Here is a 27,363-nt window from a genome sequence, read left to right as displayed (position 1 = left end):
GGAGAAGGTCCAGGTTTATAAATACCTGACTACAAAGGGCCCACACAGGCACAACCCAGCTTCCTGCCGCCCCTGCCGCCACAGCCCCTGGCAGCCACCCCACTTGCTGTTGTTGCCAGGACTCCAGCAGTGGTGAAAGTATTTGGAGATTTTGGTCAAATCCATGCACACAAAAATAGAGAAAAGTAAACCGCAGAAACAGCGTGGGATTTTAAATCAGAAAGTTCTAGATTTTATCTCTACATCTGCTACTTACTAGCTATACGATCTTAGGCAAGTCCCTTAACCTCACTGAGCCTCAGTGTCTTCATCTGTGAAGTGAGAGTGACAATACCTAATGCACAAGGTTGATGTGAGAATTAAAGAATGCGGATGACAGAGCCTGGTAGAAGCCAGAAAACTTGCTTTCCCAGCCTCCTTTGTAACCAGGTAGCAGGCATGTGACCTAAGCTTCACCCACCAGAGGAAACCACCTGAGGTTTAAAACTGGGGAAGTGAAGAAAGAGTGTGAGGAAGCAGGTACCAGGGGGGCTGCATCTCCTGGTGATGAAGGAGATAGAGGCGTGGGGGTCTGGGACTTGCTGGAGAGGAGGTTCCAGTGTCTGGGGGACCAGTGTTGGCCATATGAGATGCACTGCCCGTGACCAGAGATGGACACAAGCCTTCGCTGATCTAGTTAGAGATAGGGTCTGTGTAGCCTGCAAGCTGGGTTCTCTGGTCCTACTGGAAGTTCCCTGGGAATCAAATATCCTAAAATAAATTCCTTTTCTGACCAAAACATGAATGAGTTTTATATTTTGCAACTAAGAACACTGACACACACACACACACACACACACACATAAACTACCTGATTTATTTTATTTCAGTCTTAATGAGGTATAATCGACATATAAAATTGCAAGATATTTAAGGAGTACATCATGGTTATTTGATATACATATACATTATGAAAGGATTCCCCCTATCTAGTTAATTAACACATCCATCAGCTCACATATTTATCTTTCGGTTTTTTTGGTTTTTTGTTTTTCGGTAAGAACACTTAAGTTCTACTGTCTTAACAATTTCAATTATACAATACATTGTTATCACCTAAAGTCACCTTGTTTTACATTAGATCCTCAGACCCTATTCATCTTATAGTTGAAAGTTTGTACCCTTTTACCAACCTCTCCCTATTTCCCCACCCCCCACCCAGGCCCTGGCAACCTCTTTTCTACATTCTGTTTCTATGAGTTTGACTTTCTTTTTCTTTTTAAAATTCCACCTATAAGTAATAACATGGAGTATTTGTCTTTCTCTGTCTGGCTTACTTCACTTAGCATAAAGCTCTCAAGTTCCATCCCTGTTTTCACAAACAGTAGGATTTCCATCTTTCTCGTGGCTGAATAACATTCCGTTGTATATACATCTTCTTTATCCATTCATCCATCAGTGGACACTTAGGTTGTTTCCATATCTTGGCTATTGTGAATAATGCTGCAATGAACATGTGAGTGCAGATATCTCTTTGATATCCTGTTTTCCTTTCCTTTGGATAGATACCTAGAAATGGGATTGCTGGATTATATGGTAGTTCTATTTTTAATTTTTTGAAGAACCTTCATACCATTTTCCATAGTGGCATAGTGGTTTTAATATCAGCATAATGCTGGCCTTATAAAATGAGTTTGAAAGTGTTTCTCCTCTTCTATTTTTTAGAAGAATTTGAGAAGTATTTTTATTAATGCTTCTTTAAGTGTTTTGTAGAATTCACCAGTGAAGCCACTTGGTCCTGGACTTTTCCATCTTGGGAGGATCTGATTACTGATCTAATCTCCTTACTAGTACTAATTGGTCTGTTCAGATTGTCTGTTTTCTTCATTATTCAGTCTTGATAGGTTGTATGTTTTTAGTAATGTATCCATTTCTTTTAGGTTGTCCGATTTGTTGGCATATAATTGTTCATAGCAGTCTCTTATGATCCTTTGTATTTGTGTGGTCATTTGTATCAGTTGTAATGTCTCCTCTTTCATTTGTAATTTTGAGTCCTCTCCTTTTTTCTTGATGAGTCTAACTAAAGTTTTGTCTATTTTGTTTATCTTTCCCAAAAAACAGCTCTTAGTCTCATTGCTCTTTTTAATTGTCTATTTAGTCTTTATTTCATTTATTTCTGCTCTGATCATTGTAATCTCCTTTCTTCTACTAACTTTGGGCTTAGCTTGTTCTTAGTTCCTTGGGGTATAAAGTTAGGTTGTTTATAGGAGATCTTTCTTTTTTCTTAATGTAGGCATTTATCACTATACACTTCCCACTTAGAACTGCTTTTGCTGCATCCCATGAGTTTGGGTATGTTGTATTTCCATTTTCATTTTTCTCAAGATTTTTTTTCTCTTTCAATTTCTTCTTCAACCCATTGGTTGTTCTGCAGCATGTTTGATATCTACATATTGGTGAATTTTCCAGTTTTCTTCTTATAATTGATTTCTAGTTTCATACTGTTGTGGTTGGAAACAATGCTATGATATGATTTCAATCTTCTTAAATTTATTGACTTGTTTTGTGGACTAACATATGATCTATCCTGGAGACTCTTCCATGTGCATTTGAAAAGAATGTGCATTCTGATACTGTTAAGTGGAATGTTTTGTAAATGTCTGTTAGGTCCATCTGGTCTAATGTGTAGCTCAAGTATAATGTTTCCTTATGGATTTTCCTGCTGGATGATTTGTCCACTGTTGAAAGTGAGGTAGTGAAGTTCCCTGCTATTATTATATTGCTGCCTATTTCTCCCTTCAGGTCTATTGATATTTGCTTTATTTATTTAGGTGCTCCCATGTTGGGTACATAAATAGTTACAAATGTTCTATCTTCTTGTTGAATTGACCCCTTTGTCTCTTGTAACAGTCTTTGGCTTAAAGTCTATATTGTCTGATATAGGTATAACTATCCCTGCTTTCTTTTGGTTTCCATTTGCCTGGAATATCTTTTTCCATACCTTCACTTTCAGTCTATATTAGTCCTTAAGGCTGAAGTCAGTCTCTTGTAGGCAGCATATAGTTGGTCTTGTTTTTTATGGCATTCAGCCACTCTATATATTTTGATTGGAGAATTTAGTCCATTTACATTTAAAGTAATCATTGATAGGTATGGACTTATTATTGTCATTTTGTTAATTGTTTCCTGGCTATTTTGTAATTCCTTTGTTCCTTTCTTCTTCTCTCACTCTTTTCTTTGGTGATTTGATGATATCCTATAGTAGTATCGTTGGAGTCCTTTCTTTTTATCTTTTGTGTATTTACTATAGGTTTTTGCTTTGTGATTACCATGAAGCTTACGTAAAACAGCTTATATTTATAACACCCTATTTTAAGCCGATAACAACTTAACTTTGGACACATACTAAAGCTCTAGATTCTTACTTTCCCCACACATACATTTTATGTTTTTGATGTCACCATTTATATTTTTTTACCTTGTGTACCCATTAACAAATTAATGTAGTTATAGTTATTTATAATACTTTTGTCTTTTAACCTTTATACTACATTTATAAGTGGTTTACCCACCACCATTACATTAGAGTATTTTGAATTTAACTATATATTTACCTACACCAGTGACATTTATACTTTCATATGTTTTTCTGTTACTAATTAGTGTCCTTTCATTTCAGGTTGAAGAACACCCTTTAACATTTCTTTTAAGGACAGTCTAATGGTGATGAACAGCCTCAGTTTTTGCCTGTCTGGAAAACTCTTTCTCTCCTTCAGTTCTGAAACACAAGTTTGCTGGGTAGTAGTCTTGGTTGGCAGGTTTTTTTTTTTTTCTTTCAGCATTTTGCATATGTCCATATCATGCCATTCCCTTCTGGCCTACAAAGTTTCTGCTGAAAAATCTGCAGGTAGACTTATGGGGATTCCCTTGTATGTAGCAAATATTTTTTTTTCCTCTTGCTGATTTTACACTTGATCTTAGCCAAAAGCATGAGAAGCGATCCTCTTGCTGATTTTAAAATTCTCTCCTTGTCTTTAATTTTGACAATTTAATTATACTCTGTCTCAGTGTGGATCTCTTTGGATTCATCTTTATGGATCTTTCTAGGCTCACTAGATCTGAATATCTGTTTCTTTCCCCAGGTGAGGGAAGTTTTCAGCCATTATTTCTTTGAATAAACTTTCTGCCCCTTCCTCTCTCTCTTCTCCCATGGAACTCCTATAATGCAAGTATTAGTCCACTTGATGGTGTCCTATAAGTCCCTTAAGCTATCTTTACTCTTTTTTATCCTTTTTTCTTTTTGCTCCTCTAATTGAATGGAATCCACTGTCATGTCTTCAAGTTCTCTGATCCTTTCTTCCACTTCATCTAGTCTGCTGTTGATTCTCTCTATTGAATTTCTCAATTCAATAATTGAATGCTTCAGCTCTGTGATTTCTGCTTGGTACTTTCTTATATTTTCCTATCTCTTTGTTGAAATTCTCACTTTGGCCATGCGTTGTTCTCCTGACCTCAGTGAGCATCTTTATGACCATTATTTTGAGCACTTTATCAAGTAAATTGCTTATGTCCACTTCTTTATCTTGTTCTCTTGCTTGAAACATATTCTTCTGTTTCTTCATTTTCCTTGACTTTCCATGTTGTTTTCTGTGCAACAGACAGAACAGCCATCTCTCCCAATCTTGACAGGCTGGTCTCAAGTAGCAGATGAACTTTGTCATTCAGCTCAGCCTGAGTTCTTGGTTGTCTTTCAAGACTTTGTGATTGTCCAAGCTGATTTCTTTGTTCTCCATGGCTCCCAGTAGTTGAGGGTGTGCTAAGAACTGTCAGTGTCCCAAAGTGGAAGATCTCAGTCTGCAGATCTGGATGCAGACTGATTGGAAGCCAGATGCTGAGGCAACAGTTTTTAAGATATGCAAATAGGAGTCTTCAGGGAAAGACTGGGAGATGGGCATTTCTGTCTTCTCCCTCTGCACTAAGCCTTGGGGGTGGGGGTGGGGTGTAGCTCATTAAGAACTATTGCTTTGTTTGCTATAGCCTTGTAGGCCCCATGGATGCAAGTCCCGTTGACTTTCAGAGCTAGGTGTTTTGGGGGTCCATCCCCCAAAGGTGGAAGTCTTAAAAGTTGGGGTGCAAGATATTACATCCAAAGCTTTGGCTCCTCAGGGGGACACTGGGATTTGAGTTCCCTCCTGACGGCATGGCGTTGTGTAGGTTGGGGTTTATGGCCAGTGTATCTCAGCCCTTCCTACGCATTTTGATTTGAATATTTTCTCATTCATCCAATGAGAAGCCACTCAGCTGATTTCTGGATTTTTTGGTGGAATTTCTCCACATGTCACTATAGATTTGCTCTATTTGTGGGAGAAGGTGAGTTTAGGAGTCTCCTATATCTCCATCCTGGATTGGTTTTTTTGGGGTTTGTTTCGTTTGGGTTTGGTTTTTTGTTTGTGTGGCCACTTGGCATGCAGGATCTTAGTTCCCCGACCAGGGGTTGAACCTGCACCCGCTACAGTGGAAGTGCAAATTCTTAACCACTGGACCACAAGGGAAGTCCCAGTACCTGAGTGTTTTAAATACAGTCAGTTACACTGCATTAAATTTCACCAATGTGGGGTTTATTATAAAATATCCACTTTAAAAACTCCTAGGATCCACAATTGTCTCATTTGTTAGGAGCCTCTGTTTTCCTTGTCAACTGTCTCTGAGATCAGATATACCAAGGAAACACAAAGAGATTGGTCTGCTTAGAGCAGTGGGGACAGAGGAAGTCTGGGTGGGGTTGTGGGGTTCAGTGGGGTTCTTCAGAGAGGGTGGCAGGCTTTGGCCACACGCACACATACATATATGTATATGTATGTATATAAAATGTACTGTCTGTCTCTCTGTTTGAGGGGGATCTTTACTGGTTTTGTTCATTAATGTATCCCAAGAACCTAGAACACCTGGAACACAGTAGGTGCTCAAGAAACATGTATTGAAAGGGCAATGAATTTATTCAGCAGATATTATTTTAAGCCTACTCTTCACCAGGCCCCATGCCACCCATGTCTACACAAGGAAGACAGCCACAGTCCTTGCATTTTGAAGCTTACGGTCAAGCTTCTTACCTGCTAAAACTAAGACATGTCGAGAAATGAATGAAGGGAATGTACTCACCTTCCCAGGGAATGTGGGATCTTTACAGAGAAACTTTTTAACCCAGAGAGTGACCCTTGAACTTTAGGATTTCAGCCTGGCTATTTCTGGGCAGGGCCGCCTTCTGGGTACATCTCAGATTACACCTACAAGGCTACCCCACCTACATAGCCACCCTGCCAGAGCCTCATGGCAGAGAAAGGAGTCCTTAAGTGACTGCCCTCCTTCCTTCCTCCTTGTTGAGATGACTTCTCCAGTAGTCAGGCCCCCAGCAGCAAACAGAGAGAAAGGGGTGATCAGGGAGAGTTTGGTGGAGGGGCTAATCACAGAGGGGCAGGTGGGGTTGAGAGAAACCAGCCAGGATGATGAAGCCCCCTGGGGTGCTGACCCAAAGCCAGAAGACAAGGGAGCCCAGGAGAAGGGGTCCACCAAGGTCAGCCTGCTAAGGTGCAGAGCAGGTGGGGAAGGTTGGAAGGTCTGCAGGGGCGAATGGAATACCCAGCACATTCTCTTTATCTTCCTTTGGTCAGGCTGGGAAACTGAGGCACCAGAGTTAAACCTGGGGGTCTGTACCCCATCCCAGATGTGGGCCTGAGGCTATCAGAGCAGGCAGGAAAAGGCACAACAAGTACTCTTCAGTTCGTAGGACAGGGAAACAGCAGTGTGCTTGTCTGACTGTCACCACGGCAACCACACTGAGCTGCCTTCCAGGCCCAAGTCCAGGGAACGGCTGGCAGTCACTTTTTCCATCACCCGCCATTCCATTCCCGTCCCTCTTTCCTTCCTCCTTGGGCCCAGACAGAGTGATTTCCCATGATACATCCATTCCCAAGGAGAACAATGGATGGCATCTCCGGGCGGAGGGTGCAGCACTTGGGCAGGGACAGAGATTGGGGTGGGAGGAGCAGAGAGACGCCAGAAAACTCAGAGTGAAGGGGAGAGGATTGGGGGGGCGGGGGCTGTGATATGACCTGGGGCACACAGTCCAGAACTCAGGTTCCCAGACTCCAAGCCTATCACCCAACATGTGCACCAGGTATCCAGAAGAACACACAGTAGCCACAGACGCAGAAAAGGCTATCAGGCTGGGAGACAGCAGACGTAACTACTTCAGGGCAGGAGGCAACACTGAAAAAGAGGTTTAACAGCCTGTCCCAGAGGAGGGGGGAAGCAGTCACTCCACCCAGCTCACCTGTCATGATAACACAGTCTACTAACACCTGGAGAAAGAGGATGGACGTGAGGGTTCCCTAAGGTCCTTGGGCTGCCAACACGGCTGGTTGGTGTTCAAGAGTTCAAGGGTCCCGAGCTCCAGGTGACCACCAGCTCAGAGGAGCTGACCACACTGCCCAGAACCTTTGAGAAATGAACATGACTGGGTGGGCAAGAATGCTGGTGCCTGGCAAGGAGAGAAATCCTGTCAACTGAGACAGGGGCCAGGAGAGGCTGAGCAGGGACCCCTGCCCCCTTTCTTGTAGGGGAGAATTAAGGCAAAGTTTCCGGGACAAGCTGTGAAGCAGCTCCCACACGTGACGCAGATGGTCCCATTAGAAGAATCTGGGACACTCTTCAAAGCCAGTTAGAAGAAAGTGAGTTCCACATCAGAGGTTTGCAAACACAGCAGCACCTGAAAATCACACAAGCCGGTTCTTAAAAATAGAGATTCCTAGGGCCCCCTCAACCTTACAGACTCAACCATCGGAGCAGCGGTGCCCAATCTCAGCTGCACACGAGGATCATCCCAACACCCGGGGGGACCCCCATATGGACTCAGTCAGAATCTCCGCGGCGGGGGGTGGGGGGAGACCTAGGCATCAAGTCCACTGAGTATCAATGCATGATCAAGGCTGAGGATCACAGCTCTGCAGTGGGCTGGGATCTGTGTGTTTAACGTGCTCCCCAGCTTGGGATTCTAAAGAACCCCAAGTAGGCCTCACTCTGTTGGCAGGTATTTGGGAAGCTCTGCTAAAGGCAACGTTCCCCAAAGCAGTGAGTGTGGTCTACCAGACTGAGCAGGGGGAATGGTGGGGGCTGGAGACCAGGTCCTGGAGCCATAGTGAAACGGAGCAGGACCCTATGTTCCCTGGCCCCCATGTCCTCTGCCTGCCTTTTGTCTGTGGAAAAACTTTAGCCAAAGAATAAATTTAATCAGAGAAATGAGAAAATGCAGAAACAAAGGAAAACAGTCGAAGGAGACCAAATAATAATAATTTAGTCATTAAGCAAAGTCAAGGACCTTTAGTTCCTCCTCAAGGGCTATAGATAATATTCTGAGCCATATCCTGTGAGCTGTCTTATAGACACTGAAACCTCCACCAGGTGGAAGAAATGAACTACATGATGACCAGGCTGTAGCCATGACACAAGCTGCCACAATTCTGAGAAATGGCCTCAAGGAAATGGGAACAAACCAACCCTGGAAATGAAGACTAACTGTACTTAAAACAATCAAGATGATGCTGATCAGACCACCTCATGACTAATTTCAAGATGAGTGTCCGCAGGTTCGTGCCCTGGTCCGGGAGGATCCCACATGCCGCGGAGCGGCTGGGCCCGCGAGCCATGGCCGCTGAGCCTGCGCGTCCGGAGCCTGTGCTCCGCATGGGAGAGGCCACAACAGTGAGAGGCCCGCGTACCGCAAAAAAAAAAAAAAAAAAAAAAAAGATGAGTGTCCGAGCCGATTGTGCTGTTTCTGCAGGTAGCCCCCTCCCTCGGTCTACAAAAGCTCTTGCCTCCTGATTGATGGGGCGGGGTGGGGGGTGGGGTAATTCAGTCTTTGGACAGGTGTCCACCCTGCCCCCCACCCCCCGGGGTTGCCGGCATCCAAAGTAAAGCAAACTCTCCTTTCCACCAGCCTGGCCTCTTTATTGGCTTTTGAGCGGCGAGCAGCCAGACCCCACTTTCGGTTACAGTAGGGATATAGCCAATGACTGGACAAGAGGGATGCCCAGTGCTTCTCTTCTGCACTGTGGCACATGGGAAACTGCGCAACTGGGGCCCCAGCAGGAGGGGCAGGGCTCACCGGACCCCCTCCCCCAGCACGGAGCTAGCTCTCGGTTTAACACTGTGCTCTTCAGACACCCTGAGAAGCAAGCCATCTGCAGCATACTCCTGTGATGAAATAAAATTCAAATTTTATGGTAAGACAAGAAACATAAACATAAAATTTTTCTTTGCTCATCTGGGCTTCCTCCCTCCTCGTGTGTGTGTGTGTGTGTGTGTGTGTGTGTGTGTGTGTGTTGCATCTGCATTAACCCGATCTCCTTTGGAGATCACATTCTTTCTTAATCTCATAAAGGGTCACAGCTCCTTAAGAGATAACCTTCCTTCTTAATCTTGTAAGAGGCCACAATGACCCATGACCACGCTTTGTACGAGGGGATCTGGATTGTGTAAACTGTCAATAATACGTCATTTAATATACAGCCCTCGCTCAAAACTTACGTAACTGTGCTTTGACCTCTAACAGGCCAAACAGTTCTCAGGGCTTTCGGAGAGGCTGTTCCCAGGTTATAACCCTCAGTTTGGCGTGAATAAAATTTCCCATTTCTTTCTTAGATCGACTGGTTAATTTCTGTGTCAACACCTGGACCTCAACAATATTTGAAGTCAGCCTCATGCATACGGCCTCTGAGGTCAGGGGGTCTGGGTTTAACTCCCACACTATACTTCCTAGCTCTGTGATGTTGGGCAGGTTACCTAACTTCTCTGAGCATGTTTCCTCAGCTGCCATATGGTGATACGAATAGTATCTATATCTTAGTGCGGTGGTGAGAATCAAACAATTCATCCATGAAGAACACTTGCAACAATACCGGGCATGCAGTAAGCGCCCCATGAAGATGAGCTATGAGACACATATATACACATATTATTTATTATACATTACGACTGACTATGCGCCAGGAACTATTTTAAGCACTTTCCGCGGCCTGGTGAGCAGGAGGTCCAGACCCAGGAGCTCGGCCTCCTCTCTGAGGCCTTTGGACAAATCACCTTCCTGCCTGGGCCGGATCTCCCACGCGAAGCCAGGGCCCAGGCTCCGCAAGGCCTCGGGCATCTTTGACTCCGGAGGTGATGAGCCAGACCCTCTCTGGACACCGGGCACCTGTCAACCTGCAGCCAGGACTAGGGTTCCTCTTCCTTCTGACTTAGTCTGGGAAGAGGCGAAAACAGACGGCACGCCAAGGTACAGAGCCGGCTTTCTGCGTGTGGCTTTGGCGTGAGGGCGAGTTTCTCCGCGCCGCCCGCAGCCCACCCGGCACCCGGAGCATCCCAGAGGGCCCGGCCGCCTTTTTGGGAGCAGTTCTCCAGGCAACCACGCCCCTCCCCATCCCCCCGCCCGCAGGAAGTGCCACCGCCCAGCTCGGGCCCCCGGGCAGCGCCTCCGCTGTCTCCCGAGCTGGCACCCGCCGCCCTTGGATCAGCCTGGGCGCGCCCGGGCCCAGACGCGCACGAAGTCTCCTCCCGAAGCCCCGGCCCCGAAGGAGAAAACGCCGAGCGCTGGGCCCAGCGCGCCCCCGCTTTGGGGAAGCCCGGGCTCGGCCGGCGGCAGGGTGGCGCCCTCTGGGGCCCTCCCGAGGGTCAGCTGCGGGCGGCGGCCGGGGCGCGGCGGGCGCGGGAAGCCAGAGGACGGCTGACTCGTCTTCCTTCCCGCCGCCGTGAGTCACCCGCCTCCCCCGGGACCCGCTCCCTCTACCCCCACCGCCCCCGCCGTCCTGTGGCGCCCCCTGGCGGCCGCCCTGACTCCCCGCTGCCCCTCCCAGCGCTCTGCGCCCCGCCCCGTGGCCCCGCCCTCCTCGCCCCTACGCGTCTCCACCTTCTGAGCTGAGGAGCTCCGGAAGCCTTCTATGCTTAGTTTATGCATTTAATTCATACTCACAGCCACCCTGGGGGAGGCAGTTGCCATTATGCACCCATACTCAGATAAGGAAATCAAGGCTTAAGTCATGATGTAATGACAATTTTTAAAAAAATATTTATTTTTGGCTGCGTTGGGTCTTCGTTGCTGCGCGCGGGCTTTCTCTAGTTGCTGAGAGCGCGGGCTACTCTTCGCTGCGGTGCGCAGGCTCTAGGCGCTTGGTCTTCAGTAGTTGTGGCACATGGGCTCAGTAGTTGTGGTTCACGGGCTCTAGAGCGCAGGCTCCATAGTTGTGTGACTCGTTCAAGGTTGCTGGGACCCAGGCCTCAGTCCCCAAGCCCTGGGGCACTTTCCATTTTCTCAATGTCATCTCCCCTCTCTCCTCCTGCAGGCAACCCATGTGACTCACGGTGGAACTCAGCCCACATCCAGATTCCAGCACCTGTGAGTAAGTTACCCTGCTGGATGCATTTGCATGAGAACCCACCGAAACAAATCCCCCTGCTGGGAAGCCAGCTCTGTGGGGCCGGGATTTCTTTTCCTCTGTTTTATTCACCGCTGTCTCTCCAGTGCCTAGAAGAGTGAGTGTCTACATTTCATGGAGCTCCACAGATAAATGAAACCTCTCCGCCAAAGAGGCCAGGCAGTCCCAACAGGCCTCAAGGAGATGGAGAGAGGGACTTCCCTGGTGATCCAGTGATTAAGACTCCTCCCCCCAAAAATGGGGAGACAGGAAGTGAAGGGTGGTGGAGGGGTCAGTTCTTCTCCCAAACCTCTCCCAGAAGGAAAGACGCCTCCTAGGGCTCCTTTCGCTGCTCGTCTTCATGCTTCATACCCTGTCCAGGTCAGAAAAGTCTTCCCCAAACCTAGCCTTGATTTTATTCTCACATTCCCTACATACCTGAGGGGCAGTAAGTGAGGTTTGCATCCTCCTGGTTCCTCATGGCTGCTTCTAGAAGTGTCGTCCCATCACCACCCCTGCCACCCCTGTATAAACATCCTTGAAGAATCTGGGCGATCAGCTTTAGCTCCCGTTCCCCTTCCTCCTGGTGCCCCTTCTTGCTGTTGTCCTCTGGCCTCTTGGCCACTTCCCCTCCTTCCCTGAAGACTCGGCTCCTGGCTCAATGCCTGCTGTCCCCGTGACTCTGCTCTCGCTCTGCCAGGCAGCAGCCACGTGGGAGGAACCATCCATCACCACGGCCTCTGATCCTGGACCTCTTGATTCATGCTACAACACAGAGGAACCTTGAGGACATTATGTTAAGTGAAGTAAGTCAGTCACACACATATAGTATACGGTTCCACTTCCATGAGGTCCCTACTGTGGTCAAATCCACAGAGACAGAAAGCAGTGGAACGGTGGTTGCCAGGGAATGCGGGGCCAGGGGGATGGACATGGGAAGTTGTTGTTTGATGGGTACAGAATTTTAGTTTTACAAAATGAAAAGAGTTCTGGAAATTGATTGCACAACAATGTGAATGTACTTAACACTACTGAACTGTAAACCTAAAAAAATGGTTAAGATGGTAAATTTGGCATTGTGTTGGGGTTCTTTTACAATTAAAAATAAGAAAAACATAAATTAGCTGGCATTTCTCTCCTGCTTTAAACCCTAGAATGGCTTCCTATTATGAGAATAGGATCTGAATTCCTGACTTGGTGTAGAAAGCCCCGATGACTTCTACTCCTCTGTCACCCTCACCTCTGCTCTGGGTCCCCCTGTTCAGCCGCACCAGCTGCCTCTGCGTACCCACACCAGGCTCGTCCCCCCCGGAAGGCTCTGTCTCCACCTTTTCCCATGGCAATCCCCACCCTTTACTCTGAGCTAACATGCTCAGGTTTTCCCTGGCCAAACTATCTGTAGATTTCCCCATTTTTCTATGTCGCTGTCCCCTTTACTTCTTCAGAGCACTTTTCTCAGTTTGCAATTACTGGCTTATTTGTTTACTGCCTGTTTCCTGCTGACATGGCCACCATTGCTGCCATCACCTCCAGGCACTAAGCCCCAAGAAGGCAGGAAGCAGAGCTGTCCGGATCCCCCTCTACCCCAGCACCCAGTACAGGGTGCTGGACACACACGCAGTCCCTCCTACATCTTTGCTGATGAACGAGTGAGTCTCTGGCTTTTTTTCTCGGTGTAGCAACAGCACAGGGAGAAGCAGGCGTTCTTGGAGTTAAATCCCAGCCTCATCACTTATTAGCTGTGTGTCATTAGCTGTGTGAACTTCAGGGGTTTTGGGGTTTTGTTTTCTGTAAACTGGGGATATCTTGCAAGGTAATTTTGAGGATTATTGTGTTAAATTATATATAACAAGTGCTCGCCACCGATAGATGTCAGCGTATTAGTGCCTAACGTCATTGCATTCTACTCTCTCAAGGGGATACTGTTACCTTGAGTCTGATCAAAACTATAAAACCTCCCTCTAGATAGAAAAATGAAGCTAAACACATATTTTACACATAAATTCTAGGTGTTCACTGACCATCAGAAGCCTGACCAGAGTCACCAGGTTAAGAACCTGAATATAAGGGAGAAAAACAAAGCAAAGTGTTAGCGGTCAAGAATGCCTGGGGAATAACTAAAGCAGCCCCGCAGGTCCAGGGCTGCCATCCCTGGTTCTACAGCGCCGCCTGGCGGTGGGATAGAATTGTTGCCTAGGATTCCCGGGCCGGGGGAGAAATGCAGGATTCCGAGTCCCTGCTCCGAGCCTACCCTCAGCACCTCGGCTGGCCTCTGTCCACACTTCTTCTCCCGCATCCCATCTCTTAGGAATTTAAAGTCTCTTGGAGCACTGAGGGACTTCCCTGGCAGTCCAGTGGTTAAGACTCCGTGCTTCCACTGCAGGGAGCGCGTGCTCGATCCCTGATCCAGGAACCAAGATCCCGCATCTGGTGTGGGGCAGCCAAAAAAAAACCAAACAAAAACAAAAACTCTTGGAGGACTTCCCTGGTGGCGCAGTGGTTAAGAAACGCCTACCAGTGCAGGGGACACGGGTTCGAGCCCTGGTCCGGGAAGATCCCACATGTGGCAGAGCAACTAAGCCTGTGCGCCACGACTACTGAGCCTGCGCTCTAGAGCCCACGAGGCACAACTACTGAGCCTGCGCGCCACAACTACTGAAGCCCACGTGCCTAGAGCCTGTGCTCCGCAACAAAAGAAGCCACCGCACTGAGAAGCCCGAGCACCGCCACGAAGAGTAGCCCCCGCTCGCTGCAACTAGAGAAAGCCCACGCGCAGCAACAAAGACCCAACGCAGCCCAAAATAAATAAATTAATTAATTTTTGTAAAAAAACAACAACTCTTGGAGGCTTGAAATGTTTCCAAGAAAAGTTGTATCACTGGGCTCTCAGGTAGACTGGTAGTTTCAGGGAAAAAAGTAATAAGCACCTTAGTTCTCCACTTTTCACAAATTCGAAATGTGGCATTGATTACAGCTGTCACAGTGTCTCATTATATTAATAATTATTACAATCCTAAAGATTTCAGATTCTTAAAGATTTAATTAATGGGGACAGGGGACTCTGGTGAATCATTTTCCTGTCTTATGCATGTTTTTGTTTACCTTTTAAAATGTGCTTTATATGTTCATACTGTTGTGCTATGTTATACCCCCAAATTAGGAAAACTCATGAATGGCTCAAAAGTGCTTCCTTGATGTGTAAATGTAGCAATTAAGGTGGTAATAGGGACCTGACAACTCAGAACAATGCCATTCATAAACTGTGAACTGGGTTTCAGTGGGGATATAATATGTCTAAAGGTGCTGGGATGAAGGAAAATGTGAGTGATGATTTTGCACAGTAAGAAAAAAGAAACTGCAAATAGGAACTACCACAAACATTCTCTGGAAACTGGATTTTATTGACTATTCATTCACCCCTGTCCCCAGGGCATTATCAGCTCTAAAATGTCAAATCGAGGTTCGAAGTCATTAAAGCTTGTGTATCGCTCATAGTTAGAGCCTACTGATTTTTTCCAGAATAACTTCAATATAGCATTTCCCAGAATAAAAATTTATGTTTGTGATAGAGAGAAAGGCCCCAGGAATGGAGCACATCACTCCAAGTTGCCCTCACTCTTCAGAGCAAACACGAGTACAAGACACACAACAGAGAAGACAGACAAACCGGTTGTGAAGTTAGTGACATAGATACTTAGGAAGCAGTTTTATCGCCACTGCTGGATGTCAGAGAACAGTGGCAAACTAGGTTCAAGATCAATCATCATCGGGTACGGATGTCAGCGTTCAGTTCTCTCTGTGGCTGGTGAAAATCCTCATATCCAGACGGTGCAATAGCTTTCAGAAGGGGGAACACATATGATGGCAAAGTAGTCAATGAGTTTCTGTTCCGCTTATCTCTAAAATTCTCTACTGCAAGAGAAAAATACTTTGTCTTATTAGAGATTATTTGGTAAATGAAAAAGACACACTGGGATCAGGACAGATGAAGCACTGGCTTTGGCAGCAAGAAGGCAGGAGGTCTAAATTCTAATAAAGGAGGTTGTCTAACTCTGAGCCTCAGTTTTTCCCTCTGAAAATTGGGAATGATGTTGATAACAGTAATAGCAATGCCTGTTTCATACAGTTGTGGTAAAGATTAGTGAAGAACTACCTATAAAGCACTTAGGGCAATGTCTGGCATATATGAATAGAAAGCACTCAGTGAAGGTGAGTCATTATTATTACCATCATATGAATTCCAGTTCCAACACTGTTTAATTCATGGAGGACCACTGACAGCCCTCAATACGTGTCCTGAACCCAATTCAGTGTTGAAGGAAATAGAAAACATTTTCACCATGAGTCAAACAGCAGTCACTAAGGACACATTCTTTTCAACGTGGTCACAGAAATAGGCAGCAAGTACAAGAACGCTTCCTACCTGCAACCCCTAGGAAGTACACAGATGCTGGAGGGCAAAGTAGTTCACATGAGTCTTGTTTTGTTTTAGCATTTTACTGAGATATAATTCACATAACATAAAATTCACCATTTTAGGGCTTCCCTGGTGGCCCAGTGGTTAAGAATCCGCCTGCCAATGCAGGGGACACGGGTTTGAGCCCTGGCCCAGGAAGATCCCACGTGCCGCGGAGCAACTAAGCCCATGTGCCACAACTACTGAGCCCGCGCTCTAGAGCCCGCGAGGCACAACTACTGAGCCCGCGTGCCGCAACTACTGAAGCCCACAAGACTAGAGCCCGTGCTCCACAAGAGAAGCCACTGCAATGAGAAGCCCGTGCACCTCAACGAAGAGTAGCCCCCGCTCACCGCAACTAGAGAAAGCCCGCGTGCAGCATCGATGACCCAATGCAGCCCAAAATAAATAAATAAATTTATTAAAAAAAAATAATTCACCATTTAAAAGTGTACACTTCAGTGACTTTTAGTATATTCTCTATGTCATGCAACCAGCACCACTATCTACTTCCAGAACATTTTTATCACCCCAGAAAGAAACCCCATACCTATTAGCCGTTAATCCAGATTCCCAGCCCCCCCCAACCCCTGGCAACTGCTAATCTACTTTCTGTCTCTATGGCTTTACCTGTTCTAGACATTTCATATAAATGGCATCATACACTCTGTGGCCTTTTGTGACTGGCTTGTTTCACTTGGCACCATGCTTTCGCGGTTCATCCGTGTCATAGCACGTAATGGTACTTCACTCCTCTTCACGGCTGAGTAATATTCCACTGTATGGATACACCCCACTTTGTTTACCTGTTCATCAGTTGATGGACATTGGGTTGTCTCTGTTTTTTGGCTATTTTGAATAATGCTCCCATGAACATTCATGTACGAGCTTGCGTGTGAACGTATGTTTTCAGTTCTCCCAGGAATGAAATTGCTGAGTCCTGTGGTAATTTTATGTTTTACCTTTTGCGAAACTGCGAAACGGCTTTCCGCAGCAGCCGAAACGTTTTACATTCCCAGCAGCGCTGTATGAAGATTCCACTTTTTCTACGTGCCCGCCCACACTTGTCGTTGTCGTTGTTGTTGTTACAACTGTCCCAGGGGATGTGAAGTAGCATCTCCTTGTGGTTCTGATTTACATTCCCCTAGTAACTAAAGATGTTAAAAACATCTTTTCATGTGATTTTTGGCCATTTGTATATCTTCTTTGGAGAAATATCTATTCAAACCATTTGCCCATTTTTCACTGGGTTGTCTTTTTCTTGTTGAGTTGTAAGAATCCTTTATATACTCTGGACACTAGCCCCCTTATCAGATATATGATTTGCAAATATTTTCTCCCATTCTGTGGGTTGTATTTTCACTTTCTTGTTAGTGTTCTTTGACCCACAAAAGTTTTATTTCATTTTATTTTTTATTCTTGGCTTAGTTTTATTTATTTATTTATTTATTGGCTATACCACATGGCTTGCAGTTCCCTGACCAGGGGTTGAACATGCACCCTCAGCAGTGAAAGTGTAGAGTCCTAACGACTGGACCGCCAGGGAATTCTCTGATTCACAAAAGTTTGTGTGTGTGTGGTACACGGGCCTCTCACTGTTGTGGCCTCTCCCGTTGCGGAGCACAGGCTCCGGATGCACAGGCTCAGCGGCCATGGCTCACGGGCCCAGCTGCTCCGCGGCATGTGGGATCTTCCCGGACCGGGGCACGAACCCGCGTCCCCTGCATCGGCAGGCGGACTCTCAACCACTGCGCCACCAGGGAAGCCCTGAAGCTGATTTTTTATGTTGATCTTATATCCTTCAACTTTACTGAACTTATTTATTAGCTCTAACCAGGGTTGGGGTGTTTTTTTTGTTTGTTTTTTGTTGTTATTGTGGTGGGGTTTTTTTGTTTTTCTAAATTCTTTAGGGTTTCTTTTAATATATAAGACCGTGTCGTCTGGAAATTAAGATAGTTTTACTTCTTCCTTTTCATTACGTGAGATTTTGAAACGCGGGATGACACTTCGTGACTGATAGTGCCGATAAAGAGCATTCTTCCAAACGCACGTGGTTTGCTCACGTAGCATATCTTAGTGATGTGTCAGAATCTATCACCCAGAACCAAAAGTTCACAGTTGTGACGCTGGACATAAAATATCAGGATTTCTTAAAGCTAGAACTCTAGCACAGTTGCATCATCAAAGTTTTACTATTGTCCCAACATTGGATTTCTTTGAAAAAGAAATTAAAAGCATATAATTGGGCATATTTTAAAACCACTTTGATACAAAAAACTTTGTGCTGTGGATAGTTTAACACACACACACACACACACACACACACACACACACACACACACACACACACACACACACACACACACAGCTTGTAATTCTACATCAGAACAAGAAGTACTTTCCAAAGCTGAACCAACCCAAAGACTGGATAAGGAATCCAACTGACCGACCTCCCAGGTGAAAATGGTCAGTCTTCCAAATTGCACATTTGGATTCTGATCATTCAGCAAACCACCTTCCCTGAGAATGCTCTGCACAGTTGAGTATAAGTTTCATCTGTTATCCAGGACTGTCTCATGAAGCACTCAGTGACGTTCCTTAACTGGTCCCAATTTAGTGGAAACAGGAAAAAAAAAAAAAGAAAGAAACTGTCTGGCTGTGACTCAAACCTGAGCCATGACTCAAACTCTGATATCAAGCTCAATATAAATACCCTAGTGAAGGTTACCCATATATCTTTCTCGTTGATTTATTACTTCGTTTTTTAAATAAGTTTATTTATTTATTTATTTTTGGCTGCGTTGGGTCTTTGTTGCTGCGCGCGGGCTTTCTCTAGTTGTGGCGAGTGGGGGCCACTCTTCGTTGCGGTGCGCAGGCTTCTCATTGTGGTGGCTTCTCTTGTTGCGGAGCATGGGCTCTAGGCACACGGGCTCAGTAGTTGTGACACGCAGGCTCAGTAGCTGTGGCTCACGGGCTCTAGAGCGCAAGCTCAGTAGTTGTGGCACATGGGCTTAGTTGCTCTGCAGCACGTGGGATCTTCCCAGACCAGGGCTCGAACCCGTGTCCCCTGCATTGGCAGGCGGATTCTTAACCACTTCGCCACCAGAGAAGTCCCTGATTTATTACTTTTTAAAATAAATGTTTCATTATGCTATTTTAACATTTGTGATAATTTTTGAATGTATCAAAAATTCTAGTCCTTTGTGTGTAACAGACACCCACTAAAACAGTCTGTAGATGCCGAAGTTTGAAAAACGTTGGTTTAGTGGAAAGGGCACTGGACTGTGAGCCAGGAGGTCTAGATTCTCGTCTTGCTTTTGACCTTGACTGCGTTAGTCAACTTCGATAAGCCTTAGTCTCCCGGTTGTAGGATAGATGGTATTCCCTGCTCTGGCTTTTCCTCACGTGGCTTCTGTAAAAAGCAAATGAGAAAGTAGACGCACAGGTGCTTTGTAACCTGTAAGACTTTGTGCAAACGTATGGGATGAGATGGGGTTTGTTTTTTAATTGGAGTGTAGTTGATTTACAATGCTGTGTTAGTTTCAGGTGTACAGCAAAGTGAATCAGTTATACATATGAGATGGTCTTTTATTTATTTTTTTAACATCTTTATTGGAGTATAATTGCTTTACAGTGGTGTGTTAGTTTCTGCTTTATAACAAAGTGAATCGGCTATATGGACACATATACCCAAATCTCCTCCCTCTTGCATCTCCCTGAGATGGTCTTTTAAAAAGACTGTCTGTCCCTGTGGCTTCCTTGCTTCTGGTTCCTTTGTGTACGTCCCCATGCCCCACCCACCGACCCCAGCTTTGCATTTCTGAATCTGGCCTATCACCCCACCACCACCCTGGGGACCAAACCCCATTTGTCTCTGGTGAAGAAAGTGCCTGGGTGCCCTGAGTCTTGCTGTAACTTTTCTGTACCAGAGGCTCGCGCTGTCTCTCTCTCTCTCTCTCTCTCTCTCTCTCTCTCTCTCCATCTCTTGGGCTCTCCCCATAATTATCTAGAGAGAGGGAGCTTCTGATCAGCTTGGGGGCTGCACTGTGTGTACCCCCAGGCCCGACTGCAGAGATCTGTCCCTCTACCCCACTCAGCTCCTTCCCCTCCCAAGGAAACCCACACCTGAGATTCAGTAGACAAACTCTCTCTCCCCCAGTGCCCTCTGCTATAGTCTGGGAAACTCTGCCAGGTTCTGAGCCAGAGAAGGAAGAGGACGGCCTCACCCTGCGGACCCCACCCTCCAGGAATGGATTTATGCTTCATTGTTGGTGGCAACTATAGAAACCACAGGTGAGTATGAGTCACAAGGTAGTAAACAGGATTCTTTACTGACAGAGGTTGCCCAGGGCAACCCTGGGAGGGCAGGGCCCTGGATTTCTGGATTGGCCTCTGAAAACCTCCTAGAACACAGAGCTCCCAGACCATGGCACTGGGCCAGGCCAACAAACCCAGATGAATCATTAGCCATTCTTCTAGAGTTCCTGCTCGAACCTGGGCTTATTTCCCTTCCTCAAACTCACCACGCTGGCTCTTGGCTCTTTTTTTTTTTTCTTTTTTTTAAATTTAATTTTATTTTTGGCTGCGTTGGGTATTCGTTGCTGTGCGCGGGCTTTCTCTAGTTGCGGCGGGCGGGGGCTACTCTTCGTCGTTGCAGTGCGTGGGCTTCTCATTGCAGTGGCTTCTCTCGTTGCGGAGCACGGGCTCTAGGGCACATGGGCTTCAGCAGTTGTGGCGTGTGGGCTTCAGTAGCTGTGGCACACGGGCTTAGTTCCTCCACGGCATGTGGGATCTTCCCGGACCAGAGCTCGAACCCGTGTCCCCTGCATTGGCAGGTGGATTCCTAACCACGGCGCCACCAGGGAAGTCCTGGCTCTTGGCTCTTGACTTTCCTATCTGAGCTTCCAGCTCCATGAAATTTTCTTCCCTCTTCTTTTTACTCAGAAAACACCTATTCATCCTTTAGATCTCAGGCCCCTGAAATCTCGGGACCTTCCCTGACTGCTGGAAGTGTCAGAAACCCCATGAAAAGTGGAATCTTATTTCTCACATCGGTGAAATCAGGGCGCTCTCCATGGAGTCCTCCAGAGCCCAGGCTCCTTCCCCCTCTGCCAGCCTGAGGGCAAGTCCCTCTGCCTCGGTCCAAGGAGTACTCAACACACCATTGGAAGAGAATCGATTGCCACCAACTCAAACTCTCTGTCACCTTCTTCCTGCCTGCACTCAAGGTATCCACTGGGTCTCTGTCCCACCTGGCTGTTGACTGTTCTGCCACCTTACAAAGGAAAGGTGAGCCTCTTATCAACCGTGTGCAAGAGGAGGGTAGTGGGACTCCCCCCGACCCTGCAACCACCACTGTGGGCGGGCAATAGGCTGCATCGTCCATAGAGAATTTTAAAACATTAACCGTCCCCCAAATGGGCTGCTCTGTATTATCACCTCGGGGCGATTCCAAACAACCTCAGTAGGGACTTCCCTGGTGCCGCAGTGGTTAAGGCTCCATGCTGTCAGTGCAGGGAGGCCCGGGTTCAATCCCTGGTCAGGGAACTACATCCCACATGCATGCCGCAACGAAGAGTTTGCATGCCACAACTAAGGAGCCTGCGAGCCACAACTAAGGAGCCAGCAAGCTGCAACTAAGGAGCCTGCCTGCCACAACTAAGGAGCCTGCCTGCCACAACTAAGACCCGGTGCAACCAAATAAAAACAAATAAATAAATAAATAAATATCGGGGGAAAATGTCTTAAAAAAATAAAATAAACAACCTCATTGATAACATATTCCTCCCTGAAAAAATATTTTGTTGGTCTAAGTTCTGAATCTACACAAATGTTGTGGTTTCCACTGGCTTTCAATAATAGATATGTAAACTTCACATTGGCCTATCTGTGTAATTTAACCTTTAAAAAACATTATATTCAACATAGAATTTAATCCTGAAAACGCCAGTTATACAGTGGGCCCCGGACACCCACCACCTCAGCCCCATGGACCCCTTTCCAGAGTGAGTTTATGAGGATTCCCTCCTTCGGAATCATCTGAGCTCCCTTCACGCTAGGTCAGCACCTCCATCTCTGCAACACGTATCTGTGTTCAAACAGTAGAACCAAAGGAAACCGTGACGGCACCTTGACTATAAAGACAAAAGAAATGAATTATTTACCTCTGTCTACTTGGACTTTTTTATTTTTTTTTTTGTGGTATGCGGGCCTCTCGCTGTTGGGGCCTCTCCCATTGCGGAGCACAGGCTCCGGACGCGCAGGCTCAGTGGCCATGGCTCACGGGCCCAGCCGCTCCGCGGCATGTGGGATCCTCCCGGACCGGGGCACGAACCCATGTCCCCTGCATCGGCAGGCGGACTCTCAACCACTGCACCACCAGGGAAGCCCTACTTGGACTTTTTATGTGCGTTAAAAAATTTTAAACCGTGAAAAGGAGGGCAAATTACAGGTTAGACTTTTTTTGTTGAGTCAGGACAAACATGAAATGTCATCATTTCTTTTTATGATTATTGCTGAAAATAATTTTGTCTAATGGAGAGGGAAGGTGTTTAATCCATGCCACGTGAGACGCTTCAGGTGTGCCTCAGCCTCTCCCCGCTCCTGGATTTTGTTAGGAATTATTGTTAATTATTATCAATGCTTGGAATGCAAGAACTTTGTGGCCCCAAAAAAAAGCCACCAAAATGTCAGTTTTGATGAATCCTCCTTTAATCGAATCACCGCAAGCCTGTGACACATCTTCATGTCTTCTCTGTCATGTATGTATTTTTGTTATGGGCACAATATGAAACTAATAAAAAGAAGATATTTTGTGGATGGACCTAGAGATTGTCATACTGAGTGAAGCAAGTCAGACAGAGAAAGACCACTATCATATGATATCTCCTACATGAGGAATCTAAAAAAGGGTAAAAATGAACTTATTTACAAAACAGAAATAGAGTCACAGATGTAGAAAACAAACTTACGGTTACCAGGGGGAAGGGAGGGGAAGGATAAATTGGGAGATTGGGACTGACATATATAAACTACTATATATAAAATAGATAACCAATAAGGACCTACTGTATAGCACAGGGAGCTCAGTACTCTGTAATGGCCCATATGGGAAAAGAATCTAAAAAAGAGTGGATGTATGTATATGTATAACTGATTCACTTTGCTGTACACCTGAAACCAATACAACATTGTAAATCAACTATACTTCAATTAAAAAAAAACCTTTTTAAAGAATTTAATAGAAAATGAGTACATAAAATAAAAAGATACTTTGGCCCATGTTGGGGTGTTCTGGATTCAGATATGTCACAGAGGGGCTGCACCTCAAGGCATGCAGAACTTCCTGGACCAGGGATGGAACCCGCGCCCCGAGGAGCAGAAGGGTGGAGTCTTAACCACTGGACCACCAAGGAAGCCCGATGATGGTACTCATTTCCATACACCCCCAATTGTCTAAGGATGCCTGATTGCTGAGGGCGAATCCCTTGAGCACAAAGCAGGTGAAGTTCTGAAGGTGATCATACTTTATATCACGCAGGTGACAGACACATGGCCAAGCACCTTGCCTTATCTGCCTTAAAAATATTCATGATTCTTAAAGAGCGTCTGGGCATTCGATGCCGATCCGCTGTGAGGCGCACCCGTGCCCTGGCTATTCTCAGCCATGCCAGAGCTCAGCTGGTACCCTCAGCCGTCCTGTCTGGGTCTGTTTTCTCCTTTGCATATTTGCATGACTTCCAGGAGGAGGAAGTGAAAAGTTTCACATTTACTTTCAACAGCTGAACACGATGTCTTTAAATAAAAGGAACCTATATCAGAGGCACTTCAGTGTTTTATATTTTTGCAAACATTTAATGACCTGTAGAAAAAATGTTTCATTAACTTTTGCCCCCAGATTCTTGGATAATGGAAAATCATTCTTTTTTTTTTTTTTAATTTGGATATGTCTCCTGCCTGCTGTCAATCATCAATCATTTCTCTGCTCATTTGTTTATTCCTACCGTGTTCTTATTAGATTAACTTTAACAATGTTATGTGATTCTCCTGTAAATAATGCATTTAACAACAATCATGAAGTACATCTTTTGTAAGCCTGAAACTTACTAGTATTATAGTGTCTTCTCTTCTTCTTGTTAATATGCTCTGAAGCCTAATTATTCTAACAATAAATATTTGTTTATTGGTGCATTTTATTTGTACCATAAACATAAATTGAACATACAATATGTCAGGTAACATTGTAAGTGCTTTATAATATTAACTCACTTGGTCCTCATACAACCATATGAGATAGATTTTGGGGTACAGAGAGATTAAATAACTTGCCCAGGCCACAGAGCTAACTAAGAGCGAATGTCAGAACTAGCGTTCAAATCAAGGCTGCCTGACTCCACACTTGAGCTAAACAACTGTACTATTGCTGCCTTTCTGAACAAATTTAAGGAAGTCAAGAACAGCTCTGGCCACCTCCCTGGGGAAGTACAATCCCCCCAAAACATTTCTTTTTAAGTTTAATACATTAATAATTAATGAATCTAGGAAAAGGCATACAAAAAGTCATTATATTATTTTGCAAGTTTTTTACAAACTTTATTTTTTACATAAAATTTAAAAGTGAATAGTTTTACTTTTAAAGTTAATATTGATTAAAATTTTAAAAATTACATTTAAAACTCTAAAGAAAAATTCTAGGTCTAAAAAATATGCAAGGATGTATACAGTTTTCCAAAATTCTTTTGGTAGTGGTAACAAGCACAGAGTTTGGTGACAACGGTATTTTCAAAAATGTATTTTGTTGAAGTATAGTTGGTTTACAATGTTGTGTTATTTTCTACTGCACAGCAAAGTGATTCAGTTATACATATATATACATTCTTGTTCATACTCTTTTCAATTATGGTTTATCACAGGCTATTGAATATAGTTCCCTGTGCTCTACAGCAGGACATTGTTGTTTAGCCATCCTATGTACAATCGTTTGCATCTGCTAACCCCTAACTTCCACTCCATCTCCTACCCCCAACCTCCCTAGGCAGCCACCAGTTGGTTCTCTAGAAGGGAACAGTCTCAAGGAACATTTCAGGAAACTGTCATGTGATTCTTTTTCTTTTTTTTTTTTTTTTTGTGGTACGCGGCCCTCTCACTGTTGTGGCCTCTCCCGTTGTGGAGCACAGGCTCCGGACACGCAGGCTCAGTGGCCGTGGCTCACGGGCCCAGACGCTCCGCGGCATGTGGGATCTTCCCGGACCAGGGCACGAACCCGCGTCCCCTGCATCGGCAGGCGGACTCTCAACCACTGCGCCACCAGGGAAACCCAGAGAGACCACACTCTTAACCCTCATCCCACAGCCACGTCCCTGTACAATCTTTAGTTAGTATCTATTTCAACTTCCATCAGCTGGTGCAGACAGCACCTTCATGGGCTCCGTGGAAGGGACAAGGTCCTACCTTCAAGGAGCACACAGCCTAGTTAAGGAGACGTGACACCCACCACGGAAAGTTTGGTAACAACAAAGGCAGGACGAGTGGCAGGGGTGATGAAAGCAACAGGAGTCAAAGGTAGGAAAGGGCGCGGAGACTGGAGAGGCCCGAGGGTCGGGTGGGCATTGATCTGGGTGGTGCAGAACGTGCAGAAATGGGTCCTATGGTGAGTCGGGAGGGACAAATAGCTCCCCTTCTTCCTCCCTCCGCGAGGTACTGATGGAGGGGAAGGAAAATGGAGATGGGACGGGGGAGGGGGCCCCTGAGGAAGGTAGTTCTCTAAATCACCTCTCGGTTGCCCCCTCAGCCATTAGGATTTTCTGTCGGCCTTGGATATGCACTGAGTCCAGATGCCAAGCACAAGCATGTTCCATTCTTACTACCCGATTTCTTTTTAATCTATTTATTTATTTTTGGCTGCGTTGGGTCTTTGTTGCTGCGTGCGGGCTTTCTCTAGTTGCGGCGAGCGGGGGCTACTCTTCGTTGTGATGCGCGGGCTTCTCATTGCAGTGGCTTCTCGTTGCAGAGCACGCGCTCTAGGCGTGTGGGCTTCAGTAGCTGGGCACGCGGGCTCAGTAGTTGTGGCGCACGGGCTTAGTTGCTCCGTGGCATGTGGGATCTTCCCGGAGCAGGACTTGAACCCATGTGCCCTGCATTGGCAGGCGCATTCTTAACCACTGCGCCACCAGGGAAGCCCTACTACCTGATTTTAAGCGCGGTGGCTTCCCAGAAAAATCTGCCAAAGAGAGGACCAGGGCCGGTGACTTTATAAAGGCAAGGGGATGGGGCTTTGGGACGGGCAATCAGGAAGAGGGCTTGGGAGGAGACAGAAGAGTGGAGAGGCTGAACAGATGCTGGGCGGAGTGATATTTTGGGGACGGGGTGATGTGTGAAGATGCTTTTTCACCACGTAGCATGAGGGATCTTAGTTCCCCAACCAGGGATCGAACCCTTGCCCCCTGCAGTGGAAGCGAGGAGAGGGGAAGCTCGGAGTCTTAACCACTGGACTGCCAGGGATGTCCCATGAAAATGCTTTTTTAAGGAAATCTTGCTGGTGGTGAGCCGCAGGTCCTTGTGCTGCAGGACGCAGCCCTGAGCAAGGGCCAACATCACTGCTCAAGGCAGTTTCTTTGAATGCTAAGCTGACCTTCAGGATGGAAACAAGGCAGCTGGTTTCTTCTGGTTTTCTTCCCCCACGGCAGGCTTACCCACAGTAACCCACTTATCTTCTACAGGAGAGCGGTGAGAAGTGCAGGCTTTGGGGTCAGACAAATGTGAGTTCAAATCCTGGCTTTTCCTCTTGCTAACTTTGTCCTCATGAGCGTGTCATGTAACCTCTCCGAGCCTGTTCCCTCATCTGTTATAATGAGGATAGTATCTAACTCGTAGGGCTTTTGTGAGGATTAAATGAAATTACACATGTCAAGTGCTAAGTAATTCCTGCACCTAGTATTTGCTTTATTAAAAAGTTAGCTGTTATTATTATAATAGTTCCAAAGTGTAGTAGGATTGCTTTATTAAATTGTAATTGCTTTATTAATTGCTTTATTAAAAAGTTTTTAATTGCTTTAGTAATTGCTTTATTAAAAGGTTAGCTGTTATTATTATAATAGTCCTAAAGTGTAGTAGTATTATCCTCATTTTACATACAAGGGTGGAGACTTGGGGAAGTCAAGTTCACCTGCCCCAGAAGCCCTTCTGAAGGTCCCTGCCTTTGAACAAAGACAGGAAGGGACACATGAGGCCATGACTGAAGGTCATCTAGGCAGATGGAAAGGATCAATGCAAAATTAGAGTGGAGACGCGCATAAAATAGGGGCGAGGTCAGAGGATGCATGCGCCCAAATGCTCACAGAGGTCTTCTGGTGGAGGCTCATGGTTGGACCAAATGCCCGCTCTGAAGCCCTGTTGGATGTAGGGATTGGATCCCAGCTGTTCCACATGCTGGTTTTGTGTCCTTAGCCAAGTTACTTTACCCCTGAG

General features: G+C 45.9%; 1 long non-coding RNA gene across 2 annotated transcripts; it reads left to right on the top strand.

Moving 5' to 3' along the window:
- Positions 1–10,540: 10,540 nt before the first annotated feature.
- LOC132530055 (uncharacterized) lies at positions 10,541–26,743 on the top strand. 2 transcript variants are annotated; one of them, XR_009543637.1, is made up of 5 exons: positions 10,541–10,778; positions 11,370–11,422; positions 20,057–20,190; positions 20,842–21,186; positions 26,616–26,743. It is a non-coding gene; the product is annotated as an uncharacterized LOC132530055 (long non-coding RNA). The 2 variants fall into 2 exon arrangements; XR_009543636.1 differs by lacking the exon at positions 26,616–26,743 and having other exon boundaries at positions 20,842–21,467.
- Positions 26,744–27,363: the final 620 nt, after the last annotated feature.

This window comes from Lagenorhynchus albirostris, chromosome 11 (genome assembly GCF_949774975.1).
Source record: "Lagenorhynchus albirostris chromosome 11, mLagAlb1.1, whole genome shotgun sequence".
Lineage (NCBI taxonomy): Eukaryota > Metazoa > Chordata > Mammalia > Artiodactyla > Delphinidae > Lagenorhynchus > Lagenorhynchus albirostris.
The sequence above is the reverse complement of the archived record's forward strand: the minus strand, read 5'-3'. Positions and strand labels throughout refer to the sequence as shown.